Source organism: Malus sylvestris, chromosome 15 (assembly GCF_916048215.2).
Source record: "Malus sylvestris chromosome 15, drMalSylv7.2, whole genome shotgun sequence".
Lineage (NCBI taxonomy): Eukaryota > Viridiplantae > Streptophyta > Magnoliopsida > Rosales > Rosaceae > Malus > Malus sylvestris.
Window position 1 is genome coordinate 13858404 of NC_062274.1, and position 14671 is coordinate 13873074.

Sequence of the window (14671 nt, forward strand, 5' to 3'; positions counted from 1 at the left end):
TGCGTCTTGTGATTGCGGCCGAGAAAGGAACGCGTCTCGGCCTCTTGGGTTCTCGAGCCTGAAGACAAGGCTGCTATTTCTTACAAAGTTCACGAACCGAATTCGGCTTGCAATGTGCCGAATGTAATAACTGTAACACCTCACCTCGCCGAGAAGGCTAATGAGATGACCTCGACCAACAAGGATTCGAAAACCCTTCTCGACCGAGATTTGGATAGGCAATCGACCGTTCTCGCCGCAGTGCTGTTGATGCCAACGGAAGATACTGCGAGACCGACCGACTCTACGGTGACAGAGCTATCTATGCCGACTTAAGATATCACCGGTTGCTTCCACAGTGCTGTTGATGCCAACGGAAGATGTGTCAGCGAAAAAGGAAAAGAAAAAGATCTCAAGTTGTGAGAGTTTGCGCAGGGCAATTTTTGTGTTGATTTGCAGGGGCTCTTCCTGATGCACAGCGTCCCTTATTTATAGTACTGAACCTTGAGTCCGAGTTTAAATCCTACTCGGACTAGGTTTCCCTCTCCGGATCACCTCGACCAGTCCTACATCTACTAGGACTATGAACCTAGTCCTTAGCTAAGCTGGATTAGTTTCCTGGATATCTGATCTCGTCGAGACTCCCCATTGCACTAGGATTCGTCCTAACCGCCCTAGGTTTGGACGCCCACGTGTTGACCGATCCATGGTCCTTCTGCCGCCCGGCCTCCTGGACCGAGAGTGATCCTACCCTCGGCCCAAGCTATTATTTTGGGCCCAAACATTGCCCCCTCGCTTCTGAGGTCCTCGGCCTGAAACCTTCGGCCGAGTTTCGGCCTTGTAGTAGGGTAATTTTGGCATTTACGCATTAGGTTTCTTAGGTTTATTGCTCTATAAATAGAGCTTGTAATTTAGTTTGAGAATTAAGCCATTTACAATATAGTCTCTTAGGATATTGTAGCCGTTCCGGCATTCTCGGTTGTTTAATAATATTCTTATTATTTTGTAATCTTGTTCGTTGCGCACTCTGATATTCAACTAGATTACAATTCTCAACCACAAGAAGTTAGAACCAATTTTAACGTGACATTTGTTTAAGATTGCATCAAATTATTTTTCTAAGCATACTAATGGTAATCAAGCATTAAGGCACATAAGTAGTATAACTTAGTGTTTGAAAATATCAAAGTAAACATATAACAATACTTAAGCAACCACAAGAGAATTACATATTTGTATTGAGGTTCATGATCTCACTCTAGCAAAAGAAAATTAGTTACACATAATTATATAAATACATACAACAGTATCCATGAGGAATTAAAGAGGGAGAACAACCCGTTTTACAAGGCCTCCTCCGGAGCTCTCCAAATCCTTCTCCGCTTCATGCGTCTGAACGTTCCTTCTGCATTCCCTTGATGTGTCTGCTGCCTCTCGGCCGAGAGCTTTCTCTGCTCTCCTTGCTAGTTTTGCCAACCGCAGCCAAAAAAACTCCCTACTCTCCTGCCGAGAGTCCTCTTTTTTATTCTCTTCCATCCACTTGAAGTCCCATTTTTCTTTGATAAACAGATATTCCTGCTCAACTCAAATTCAAAATCGGCAACAACTCATCAGCTGCAACTGGAAACAAGATGCCGTGAGAGCAGCTCCTCACCTGATCCTAATCCTGTGGAAGTTCAAGTTTAAACTTTTGTAATTATATTTTTCATGTAATTATCTTTTATTTATCAGTTAGTTTGTTTCAAAGAGTTTTACTGTTGTTAAAACTCTTCAATGTAAAGTCTATATATACTGGAATACGAACAGAAGTAATTCATCGAGCAAAATCACCCTTTCTTATTTTCTATCTTTCTTTTCATTCTTTCCAGCTGCTCTGCTGCTTAATGCCTCAAACATCCCCCTCACTCCTTTTAGCCCCTTGCTTTTCAATCATTTCCACCTTTCCTCATTTGTTTATTATTTTCCATGCCCTTTCTGTCCTTTTATTCCTTTCTTTCCCTCCTTTTCTTCTCTTTCCATTTTATTCTTTCACTTCTCTTTCTTTTCCAGCCGCCTACCTCCCAACATAGAAAATATTAATTCGTTCAACTTTCGGCTACTGGAGTCCAACTGGAGTGTAGGTTTAATTAATAAACCAAATGGAACACATATTTTAATGGGATACTTGGTTTCGTGTGCAGAAAATTTTCATTGTGATGGAAACATGTGTGGTGCACCACGTGTTTTTATGTAAGTGGTGAATTTTTTTTTTTTTAGGTTAATAATATTTTAACATACATATTTTCACCATTTGGATGATAACACGTGTATATCACCATGTGTGCCTGTTGACCCTAGAAATTACAAAGCCTACGTGGCGCGCAGGCCGAGTATATTCTAAGCTAACTACGTCCTTCGGTGATTGCGGGGCGTGCCAACTCGTCGGCCGAGGCTCGGCCGAGGAGTAAATTTGATAATGCTGTGTTGAGTCGCGCTACTGACTTCTGCGTCTTGCGATTGCGGCCGAGAAAGGAACACGTCTCGGCCTCTTGGGTTCTCGAGCCTGAAGACAAGGCTGCTATTTCTTACAAAGTTCACGAACCGAATTCGGCTTGCAATGTGCCGAATGTAATAACTGTGACACCTCACCTCGCCGAGAAGGCTAATGAGATGACCTCGACCACCAAGGATTCGAAAACCCTTCTCGACCGAGACTTGGATAGGTAATCGACCGTTCTCGCCGCAGTGCTGTTGATGCCAACGGAAGATACTGCGAGACCGACCGACTCTACGGTGACAGAGCTATCTATGCCGACTTAAGATACCACCGGTTGCTTCCACAGTGCTGTTGATGCCAACGGAAGATGTGTCAGCGAAAAAGAAAAAGAAAAAGATCTCAAGTTGTGAGAGTTTGCGCAGGGCAATTTTGTATTGATTTTGTGTGTCCCTTTTCCATTGCTGAATGTCTTGTATTTATAGTAGCAGAACACCGAGCCCGAGTTCCAATCCTATTCGAACTAGGTTTCCCTCTCCGGATTAACATTACCTCGATCAGTCCTATCTCTGCTAGGACTACGAATCTAGTCCTTAACTGAGCCGGATTCGCCTTCTAGTTTTACTGATCTCGTCGAGGGTCCCTATTGTATTAGGACTCGACTTGCACTCTGATTTAACCGACCTAGGCCTAGAAGCCCATGAGCTGAACGCCCCATGACCCTCTCGCCGTACGTCTTCCCGGGCCGAAAGTGATTCCTCCCTCGGCCCAAACTGTTATTTTGGGCCCAAACATTGCCCCCTCGCTTCTGAGGTCCTCGGCCTGAAACCTTCGGCCGAGTTTCGGCCTTGAAGAAGCGAATCTACCACTCAGGATCCCAATACCCGAGTTCCAAGGCGCATTTATTGAACACGATCGCACGATCTTGATCCTGCTAAACCACTCACCACGTGGCATCCTCCAACATGGCCAATCCCCGATAATGACGTCTGAAGCGTGCGCCTGCCCGAACCGTCTTTCCATTATGACCACTATCTCAATCCGCGAGCCATTACATCAGTCCGTGAGCCCACCTGTCATCGTGCAGGCGTCGAACCGTCTTTCGTCATTAACTTCGCCGTCACACGCGATCGTGCGCCCCCAAAACCTAAAACCGTCGGTCTTCTCAACCGCATTTCCCAAATGTTCATCGTGATCAACGATTCCTCCGGTCGATTTTGCCCTTTGTTTTGAATTTCGAACGATTGCTCTTCCCCCCCATAACTCTATAAATACCGAAATTCCCTCATTTGTACTTTTACGCTCTCAAACTTCCTGAAATCCTCTGCCATTGATTTCTAGTGCATTTCTCCTATTCCAAGTCTTCGTCTTTAAATCCCCAACCCAGACAACCCTTTTACTCCGTGCCTCTTTCTCACAATGGCGTCCTTCATCTCCAAGCTTTCCAGGGAATGTGACCAACACCAGAAGATTGTTGATCGGAGCTCGATCAAGACCATCTGGTTTGAAAACGACATGAGCACCCAGTACCAAATCCTGGGTCCTCTATTCAAGGCTACAATACCGCCGACTATCGTCGGCCTTCTCCAGGAGCACTGCCTAACACCCTTGCTTCAAGGGTTTGAATGGTCGCGATGGGATGCGGCTAAACCCCAGGGCTCCTGGCCCTCGACGACCACATCCTGGGCAGCCTGGGTCGTTCGAATGGAACGACGCTTCGGCGAGCAATGGAAGGCCCTTGGCCTCTACGACGCCATTCTCCTTTTGTCTATGGAAATCGTCCTCGACAAGGAGCTTCTCCAAGCCGCTCTGTGCTTCTGGTGCTCGGCCACCAACACGATGGTCCTTCCTCTGGGTCCCATTGGTCCCACCGTCCTGGATATCACTGCCATTCTGGGGACTTCGGCGACCGGAATCCCTGTCGACGCGACCCTCTCTGGGCATCCGTCGAATATCGACCTGAAAACGCTCTTCGACCGTCGGGCCTTCGAGACCTTGAACCGTGACGGTCATATCCCGTCAAAGGAAGATATTCAGAAGCTCCACAAGAACTTCTGCAATTACAACACCCTCTATCTTCACTTCGCCGGCCGAGGAGAAGAGGACCTGCGAGAGGGAGAGCATGAAGCCTTCCTCTTCTACTGGTACAACAAATACGTTTGCTGTACCAAGTCAAACAAGTGTTTGGTCAAGAACATGCCAGTAGCCGAAGCCCTGGCTAGTGGTCATGTCTTGGCACTGAGTTCTAATATTCTCGCCCAACTTTTCCGCTGCCTGGCCGAGGCGACCCTCCACAAGGTCGACCCACACCAGAATGGTCCTTTCTGGGTCTTCCAACTCTGGTTGCAAGTATACTTCGCCTCCCTTCGGCCGGCCATAGCTGAATTCTCACCAACAGAGGCGCTTGGACCTCAACTGGCCTCTCGACCGACACCTCCCCATCAAGCCGAAGAGGTATTTCGGTACCTCTTCGCTCTCGACGACTTCTCCAACGACGAGTTCCTAATATGTCGTCGTCGAGACTATCCTTCTTCCATCAGGCTGCCTACCTCCCCATGGAGCGCGGAGGAGGACGCCGATCTTCGTCAGACCTGGGGGTCGTTCGTGCTTGCTCGCGACCTCCCCCTCGGCTGTGATGGGAAACGGTCAGGTTGGGAAGTATATCATCCGAACTTCCTTGCCCGACAGCTCGGCTACCTTCAGGGCTGCCCTATCCCCCTTCTCTCCTCCCGAACGGTCCTAAGTCGTGGACGCGAACCTCGTTCCTCTGAGAATGAGTGTAGAACCGCCGTGAGGGAATTCCAAGAGCACTGCCAAAAATTCCGGCTTCGACCAGCCAGCCCAGAAACTCATTGTACCGACACCTTCGGTGAGTGGTGGGAAAATTACACCCAAGAGTTCTTTAGTGCGCCGATCGAAGATGTGGTGAGCAGACTCTTCGGCGACCGACCTAAGAAGGCCTCGGCCCCTCATACTCAAGGTACCTGTTCCATTTTCCTCCTTTCCATCAACCTTGCATATTGATTTGCCTCACTGAATTGTCTTTACCTTTTTTAGGTAGTCGGCCTTTGAGAAAGACGGAGGCAGTTGCCGCTGCTACGGCCGGGAAAAAATCGGTCGTGGCCCAAAAGGACAAACCCGCTGGTAGGGCCGTGTTGATCAAACGGCCTCGCCAAGAGGCCGGGCCGGCTATCGAGCCTTCCCCGCCTGCCAAGCGGGTCAAACAACTGGCGAAGAAAGGTGCACGGGAGATCCACGTAATCTCCAGCCACACGACGACTCCCAGTGCTTCCCCTTCTCCCGCCGCCGGCCATTCTGGGGTCAAGAAACAGCCGGCTTCGGCCATAGAGACGGCCCCAGCACGGCCTGCCTCTGTGGTCGGCGAATCAGTTGTACCTCCCTCTGTCGAGAAGGCACCTGTATCACAACAGGCGGTTCCTACGACCGAGGGAACCTCTCCCAAGAATCCAAAGCCCACGGTCTTCGTGTTGGAAGAGAGTGAGGGGAGCGACGAGGTCCCGCTGGCGCGTCGTCCTCATACTCGTCAACAACCTCCTCCAGTATCCGAGATGGCGGTTCAAACCGGCCCCTCCTCGGCTAATCGTGGCAAGCGCACGGTCGAGGAACCGACCCCGATGGCCGAACCTCTCGTTCCTTCTCAGGACCAGGACGTCCCTGCCTTCACTGAAGCAGCTGCGCCAGTCGGCCCATCGGCAGCCGACCGTGGCAAACGGCTGCTCGAGGAACCCGAGGCCACGGCGGAATCGCCGGTCCATCCTCAAGACCAAGGCTTCCACATTCCTCCACAGGAGGTTACCTCGGCTTTTGTAAGTACCTTCAATTTTCCTCCTGATTGCTTTTCTGCTTTAGAATTCTAAACAAGGAAAAACTAAATGTCAGGTGCCTGTACATTCTTTTCACCGTCAATTCTATGCGCCGAAGGGCGTTATCTATATTTCCTGGCCGCCTCAGTGGCCATCAAACGTAGATAACCTCCATCGGCCACGTGAAGTGAGAAGCAATTTGAGACACTGGGCTCGGCCATTGAGTTCTTTAGGTTCGAGCAACGACCCTGGGGACATGGCTGAGGTCTCCTCTCGGCAGGTTAAAAACGACACCTTCTTGCTATTCTTGTCATGACTTCCTTTAAGCTTAACCTTGTTTATTCGTGCAGGCTTCATGGGAGGTTGAATTCAAAGCTCTCCTCTCCAGCACGACTGCAGAGTCCGGCCCTTCGGCCGCTCCGACTGAGGCTGCCGATCCAAGCGCCCTAGCCCAGTTGCGAGAAGTCCTGTCACTCTCACCATCGCAAGTACTTGAGCGCAAAGGTCTTGATCTGCTCGGCGTGTGTTTGAATGACCTTGGAGCCGACGGTCGCCTAAGTGGAGATGCCATTGTTCGGGCATCGTCTGCCTTGGAGCGCGTTCGGGAGACATTTAGCATCTTCCAGACTGCTCTGAAGGCCGAACAGGACCTGCAAGCCGCCACGGCCGTTCAAGACACCCTCCGTCCGAAGATTGACGATCTACGGGCAAAAGGAGAAGCGTTAGCCGAGCTCGACCGTCAGATGGCCGAACTAGCAAAACGCCGGTCGGTCATTGCTTCTGAGCTTGCGAGGGACTTCGAGTCAGGCGGGAAGGATCGCCTAACTGAGTATGTGGCGGCCAAAAAACGGGTCGAGCGCCTGAGGCTGGACAAAAAGAATCGGCAAGCCGAAGTCATCATGGCCGACGTGCGGTGGTTGGAGTTGAAAGCTCTGCTCAGCACTCTTCTTCCCTCATCTCCTTGAATGTATTCGACCTACTCATTTTTGTAATACCTATCAATTTTAATGGAATGATTTTTTCTACAACAAATTTTTTATTCACGCATTTCCCATGTGACCGGATAGTATTTCTTCAAGAACTTCCCATTAATCGGTAATTTGTGAACTACTCCAGTCCGGTCTTTAAGATGATACGCCCCTTTGCCGTATACCTTATGCACAATGAACGGCCCTTCCCAATTCGGCGACCATTTGCCGAACCTAGGATCTTTTATTCCTACGGGCAACACCGTTTGCCACACCAATTCACCCTCGCCGAACGTTTTCTGTCGTACCTTTTGATTATAGGCTCGCTCGGTAATCTGTTTCTGTGCCACCAGTAAGTTATAAGCGTCAAGTCGCGCCTCTTCCAAATCTTCTAGTTCCTGTCTCATGGACTGATTATATTCGGCGCTAAACAAACTACTTTGTTCAATTAATCGCAACGAATTTATGCTCAACTCGACTGGTAGCACTGCATCGTGTCCATAAGTCAATGCGTATGGGGTTGTTGCAGTCGCCGATCGGGGCGACGTTCGGTATGCCCATAACGCCTCGTTCAACTTCAAATGCCACATGCCAGGCCTTTCTTTTATTATTTTTTCGAGGATGCCAATCAACACTTTATTACTTGCCTCGGCCTGCCCATTCGCCTGTGGATAATACGGTGTGGACTGTTCCAGCCGAATTTTCAAATTGGCCGTGTACTCCTTAAACCTTTCGGCTGTGAAGATTGTTCCATTGTCGGTTATGATCGTTTCTGGCACACCGAACCGGGTCACAATGTGTTCCTCCACGAAATCGCAAACTTCTTTAGATGTTAACTCGGCATATGATTTTGCTTCGACCCACTTAGTAAAGTAATCAGTTGCGACTATTATCCATGCATGCTTAGCAGCTCCAGAAGTCGGCGTGATTTTGCCGATTACGTCCATGGCCCATCCTCTAAACGGCCACGGCTTAATGACCGAATGTAGCGATTCGGCCGGGACCCTTTGTATAGGCCCATGGATTTGGCACTGCACGCATCCTCGTGCAAACTCGATACAATCTTTCAGTATTCTCGGCCAAAAATAACCGTGTCGTCGGAGTAGCCATCGCATTTTCCGTCCAGACTGGTGAGCTCCGCATACCCCTTCATGAACCTCTACGATCGCTCGAGCACTCTCTTGGGGGCCGAGGCATAGCAATAACAAACCATCTTCGCCCTTTCGGTACAACTCATTCTAGTACGTGACATAGTTCGTGGCGTGAGTCCGTGTCCTGCGACTATGTTTTCCGTTAGGATTGTCCAGGTACTGCATAATGGGCTTTCTCCAATCATCTGGTACTACCTCGGCCGCGCAAATTTCTATAGAGTCCTGCCGATCTAACAACGAAGGCAAGGACATGACCCTGGTGCGTATCACATTGTCTCGACGGAGGATTTGCTGATCAACCAAGGCCGGGTATAATTGTTGTAATATTGGTATCTCCCGGCCTAGCTTGCCCTCCAGGAGTTGTGCACCGGAGGCGATTTGAGCCAACTCGTCTGCGTCGGTATTATGAACCTGAGAAACATGCTCGAATGTAATACCGTCAAAGGACTCGGCCAAATAGCTGGCGACCATGTGGTAAGGCGCCAGAGTACAACTCATGCAGCGAAAAGACCCATTAATTTGGTTAATCACTAGTTCAGAATCCCCGAGGACGAGGACACGAGTGGCATGTAGGTCAAGAAGGAGGCCTAGACCAATGACCAGAGCCTCGTATTCGGCCTGATTATTGGTGCAGTCGAAATCCAACTTGAGCGAAAAATACCAACGATCGTTGTGAGGAGATTGAATGACGATGCCTGCGCCGGCCGAGGACGAAGTACTGGAACCATCGAAATACATCGTCCAATAGTTGTCGCGGGTCACCACCATGCCAATCTCGACATCAGCACCCCCGAAATCGTAAGGCGAAGGGTGCTGGGCAAGGAAATCGGCCAACGCCTGTCCTTTCACAGCTTTTTGCGGCACGTACTGCAAACTAAACTCGGACAACGCCATCGTCCATTTCCCAATTCGGCCCTTCACAATTGGCCGGGTAAGCATGTACCGGATAACGTCGGTCTGGGCAATGACTTGGGTGACCGACGGGAGCATGTAATGCCGAAGCTTGGATGCAGCGAAGAACACGGCGAGACAGAGCTTCTCAACGGCGGAATAATTGATCTCCGGAGGACTCAGATTACGGCTGAGGTAGAAGATAACCTGTTCCCGTCCGGCATCGTTGTCTTGCGCGAGGAGGCAACCGATGGACTCGTCGGCCGCCGAAATGTACAGCTTGAGAGGCTTACCGCGCTGAGGAGGGACCAGGACATGTGGGTTTGTAAGGGAAACCTTGATATGCGTGAACGCCGCCTGGTGCTCCTCATTCCACATGAACTTATCTGAGTCCTTGAGCTTCAAAAGTGTGGAAAATGCTTTCATTTTACCTGCCGAATTAGCAATAAATCGGCGTAAAAAATTGATCTGGCCGAGTAAGGACTGTAATTGTTTCTTCGTTGTTGGGGGTGGGGCGGTGATGATTGCGCGTGCCTTATTCTTATCGACTTCAATCCCACGATGATGTACGAGGAAACCAAGAAAATTCCCGGCCGATACACCGAAGGCACACTTGGCAGGATTCATCTTGAGGTTGTGCTGACGCATACGGAGGAAAGCCTGTCGGAGATCGTCCAGATGTGTCTGTCGGCGTTTAGATTTGACGACAACATCGTCGATATAAACTTCGACGATGGTGCCAATTAAATCATGGAAGATGGTGTTCATCGCCCGTTGGTACGTGGCGCCGGCATTCTTGAGGCCGAATGGCATGACAACCAATTCGTAAGTGCCGAGTGCCCCCGGGCAACGGAAAGCAGTTTTGTGCACATCGGCTTCAGCGATAAATATCTGGTTGTATCCGGCATGTCCATCCATAAAGGATAAGATCGCATGATTCGCCGCGGCATCGATTAACAGATCGGAAATCGGCATTGTATACTCATCTTTGGGCGTTGCCAGATTCAGATTTCGAAAATCGGTGCAGATGCGCAATGCACCACTTTTCTTTAATACAGGAACAATATTCGCCAACCATTCGACATATCGAGCTGTCCGAATGAACCCGGCTTTCAAAAGCCGAACTAGTTCGTCCTTGACACTGAGTTGTACTTCAGTCGAGAATCGACGAGGTGGCTGACGGAAAGGCTTGAATCCGGGCTTAATACGTAATTCATGCTCGACTAAAGCACGATCTAAGCCGGGCATTTCATGATAACTCCAAGCAAAACAATCTTTGAATTCCGTAAGCAAGGCCCGCAACTCGTCCTTCATTTGTTGAGGAAGTAACGCACTAATAAACAAAAGTCGTGGGTCATCGGCCGTCCCAACATTAATCTCTTCCAACGGGTCCTTAACAAGGGGCCGATGATCTTCGAGCTCGGCCGGGGCGGCTCGAATTTTATCAAAAGATAATACAGGCCCATTATCTCCCTCAGCAAGGAACTCGACGAGGTTGACGCCCGAATTTGGTTGTTTAGATATCGTATACCAATGGGCAAGCAGTCGTTCCATAGTAGATGAAACCGCGGCCCTACGTGCTTCCCGATCGGCGTCAAACATCGGTTTCGGGGAGAAAGTTAGCTAATCCGAGTCTCGCCGAATCCTGCTGGACAGTCTCGGCGCCAACCTCGATAGCTTTCTGAACGGAAATCCGAGTCGACCGTCCCTCTTCATTGTAGCCTTGCAACGTAATATAGCCGACGTGATCGTCATAATACCGTGCTTGAATCATGTTGGCTTCGAAGGGCTGGCTATCGGCTGGATGAACAGTGACCGATTTGCCGTCCCAAAAGACAAGCACTTGGTACAATGAGGAAGGAATACAGCTGGTTTGATGAATCCAATCTCGGCCGAGCAGTGCATTATACTCGGTTTTGGAATCAACCACGAAAAAGGCGGTCATATGGGTGCGACCGGCAATATTCACAGTTAACGGAAGCACACCTTTGGTGTGGGACTTGTCGTCGACAAAACTGCTCATTGTGATCCCTGACGGAATAAGTTAGTCATTTGAACGGCGTAAGGCATTCATGATGTTCAGGGGCATGATATTGACAGTAGCTCCACAATCGACGAAAACTTTAGAAACCGGATATCCCTCGATGTGTGCCGTTACATACAATGGCTTTAAATGGTGAAGCTTGGCAGATGATAAACGAGGGAACAATTCGGCCAAAGCAGCCTTTAGACTATCATCTTTTGTTGGCTCGCCTTCAACAATTGATACAAAATCCACATGGCCGGGTTCCTCAGCAACCACATCTCCATCGAGGAAATTTGGTTGAACCGTGCTTGATTGAAAATCAGCAGGTAACACATGAACCATACTGATTTCCATATTATCCAAGACTGACGGGCCCAACTGGTCAAGACCTTCCTCGTTCGGTTGGTCAGCGACTTCGTATTCAGTTATCGTTAGAGTCGGACAATGAGATTCTTCCGTCCCTTCTTCAATAATGTCACTCAGCGGAGCCGCTTCGGCCACTTGTTGGTTCTGCGTGACCGCCTCAGGTAAGGTCGAGACTGACAATGAACTTGGGGTCAAAACCTGAACCTGCTCCTGGTAGTGTAGCCGAGCATCCCTAGTGTCAAGATAAGCATCCAGACGGGCAATACGTGCGATTTCATCGGTCGTAAGGCCGAAGAGAGAAACCGCCGAAAATACTTCAAAGTGATACCGTAAATACTGAAGGTCCTCCAGCGAGAAAGGAAGGTCGGCTGCATTGATATCGATGTACGGGTCGACTTCAAACCCAAAAACACGAGCTTCTCGTATGTGCTGGAACCTTGCTTTCAATCCGGGGTCTGAAGTCTTCTGGATGATTCGCTCGGCATCCGGACAAGTCAGGATCAGATCAATGGTGTCCTGGCATGCCTTCGGCAAACCATACAGATCGTTGGCCGAATGACTCTTATGAAATTCTCGCATATACTCTAAAGACTCCCCAAGGAACGGGGGATGCAAATTCCGTCTAATTTTGACCAAAGGCTCTTGTATAACTAGCGGGGATAATTTGCTTTCGGCCTCTTGCCTGAAATGTTCAAGGTGTGCCTTCATTTCCCCTGGTCGAATAAGAAGTTTGATCCGTTTATCAACTTCTTCAAACATGGTCTCGACGTCTTGATCGACCAGCCGTTTCCCCTGAGCCAACTCTGTCATAATTGCTGGTGGTGGTCGCTCCGTATCATTGGCAACTGTATCCTTCGGCCGCCACTTAGGGGCCGAAGTTTCTTGGGCTGCTTGTCGGCGAGCCATGCAATCTATCCGTTGATGCCAGCGTTTCTGAGATTTGGACAACGCGGTATAGACGCCCTTCGAAGAATGGTATGTATACCAACGTTGATCTCTAGGCTCAGGAGGCTTGAAGGTCTTTTGACTCCGTGATGATCCTGAACTGCTAGAATTACGCTTATAGTAATCATCGTCATAAAATGAAGCATCAAAATCGAGGCGCCGCCTGACCGGGGGTGTCTCTTCCATCCGTACTTTAGGACCGAGCCTCCCAAAAACCCCATGATGTTGGTCTTCATTGGCTATCTTTTGCCGAGTTACGGCCACGGGTTGCGAAGAAGGTTTCTCACATAGTTCACTGTCGACCTTCGCTTTACATTTCCTGCACAGAACCGCCGTCCCACTATCTTCATCTGCGCTACACTCCGTCATAGATTTGACAATAGCGGGCCCCGTTAAGGCCGCAGATGGTTTATTTGAACGCGAATCGGCCATGAACCGTGGCCGAACATTCTGATTCCGCGGGCGTTGTGTCTCAACCACTTCAGCCTTGCCTTTCCCTTTGTCCTTGGGTAGGTACGCGTCGACCATATTTACTGTTGCCGTGGGGAACGAATCAGTATCAACACTCATCCTCTTCTCGGGGAACTTCAGTTTGCCATTATCAATCCAGCTTTAGACGTTATCACGAAATACGACGCAATTGTTTGTCGTGTGTTTGCTCGAATTGTGGTATTTGCAATACACCTTTCCTTTAAGCTCTTCGGCCTTAGGAATGTTATGACCGGGCCGAAGCTTAATGATTCTTGCTGATAACAGTTGGTCAAAAATTACGTCAGCCTTGGTAATATCAAAAGTATAAACCTTCGACGGTTTCGATGTTCCTTCAGTGGCCGAGCGACTTTTGGCTTCTCTAGAATCAACTTGAGTCAATGCCTTGCAAATGTATGGTTTATCTATTACTATCTCAGCCGCATCCACACTAACACATTCATCCTCGGTTGATGCATAATTGACAGTAGGGTTCTTGTAAATCGTTCCCCGAGTTGGAGTCTTCGAAGTCTTTTCCTCGCGGAGCAAATAATCGTACTGCTCGACATGCTGGGCCAATTCGTACATATCCCTAAAATTTGCCCCCAAGAATTTCTTTTTGTATTCGACGTCAAGACCATTCAAAGCAAGCCTGACAAATTCGACTTCGGGTAAGGGCACTCGGCACCAATTCCTAGCCGATTTAAACCTAGTAAGATAATCCATTGGTGACTCATCAGATGCTTGAGCCATCCATGCTAATGAAGAAACTGACATCTCCATCCCCGGCCGATAAAACTGCTCGTGGAACTTCTCGACCAACTCCTCCCAGTTTTGGACGGAATTAGGCGGGAGATTGATGTACCAGGCAAATGCCGAGCCGGTCAATGAAAAATTGAACAGCCGTAACTTGTGGAAATCACTATTCACATCTCCACATTGCGCGGTGAAACGAGCCACGTGCTCCAACGAAGACAGGGACGATTCACCAGCAAAAAGACTAAAATCTGGGATCTTGAAGCCCTTCGGGTATCCAAATGTCTCCACGTAAGCTGGGTACGGATGAATAAACTTGGGAAACTTCGGCCCTTTCTTCATAGCCGAGTCGATCATCCGCTGAACTTCGGTCATATCAACAGATGCTGCTTCGACCCTTTGGTCGGTCCCGTCTGACCTACTGTTCGACCCTCATCCCTTCTCCAAGTTAATTGTTTTGAGCGGGGCAGGAATAGGCTCGGCCGGTACAATCGGTACCGGGTTGTTGCCTGGTAAACAATGTTGGCGAAGCTCGAGAGGCTTGCTACCACCAACTTGATTAACCAGCATTTCAAGCAGCCTGGTTTGTCGATCATTGGAACTGAGTATCGCATCATGCAGCTTGTCAATGCCTCGACTAAACGTCTGCTCGACTGACCGAGACTGCTCGTCCAATCGCTTTCGAAGAAACGACCTTGTTGGTGGATCAGATCCTTCACCACCATCCTCGTCACACTCTTCCACTATCCCTTCAGTGAGAACACAGGTGTTCCTGTTAGGGATTTCTGGACCGCGGAGTTGACTGCCGAGATTAACTTCTCTCT

At 49.2% G+C, this 14671-nt stretch overlaps 1 pseudogene; it reads right to left on the reverse strand.

Moving 5' to 3' along the window:
- The window catches only part of LOC126602694 (pentatricopeptide repeat-containing protein At1g31430-like), a 108952-nt pseudogene that overhangs the window by 21548 nt on the left and 72733 nt on the right, over positions 1-14671 (reverse strand).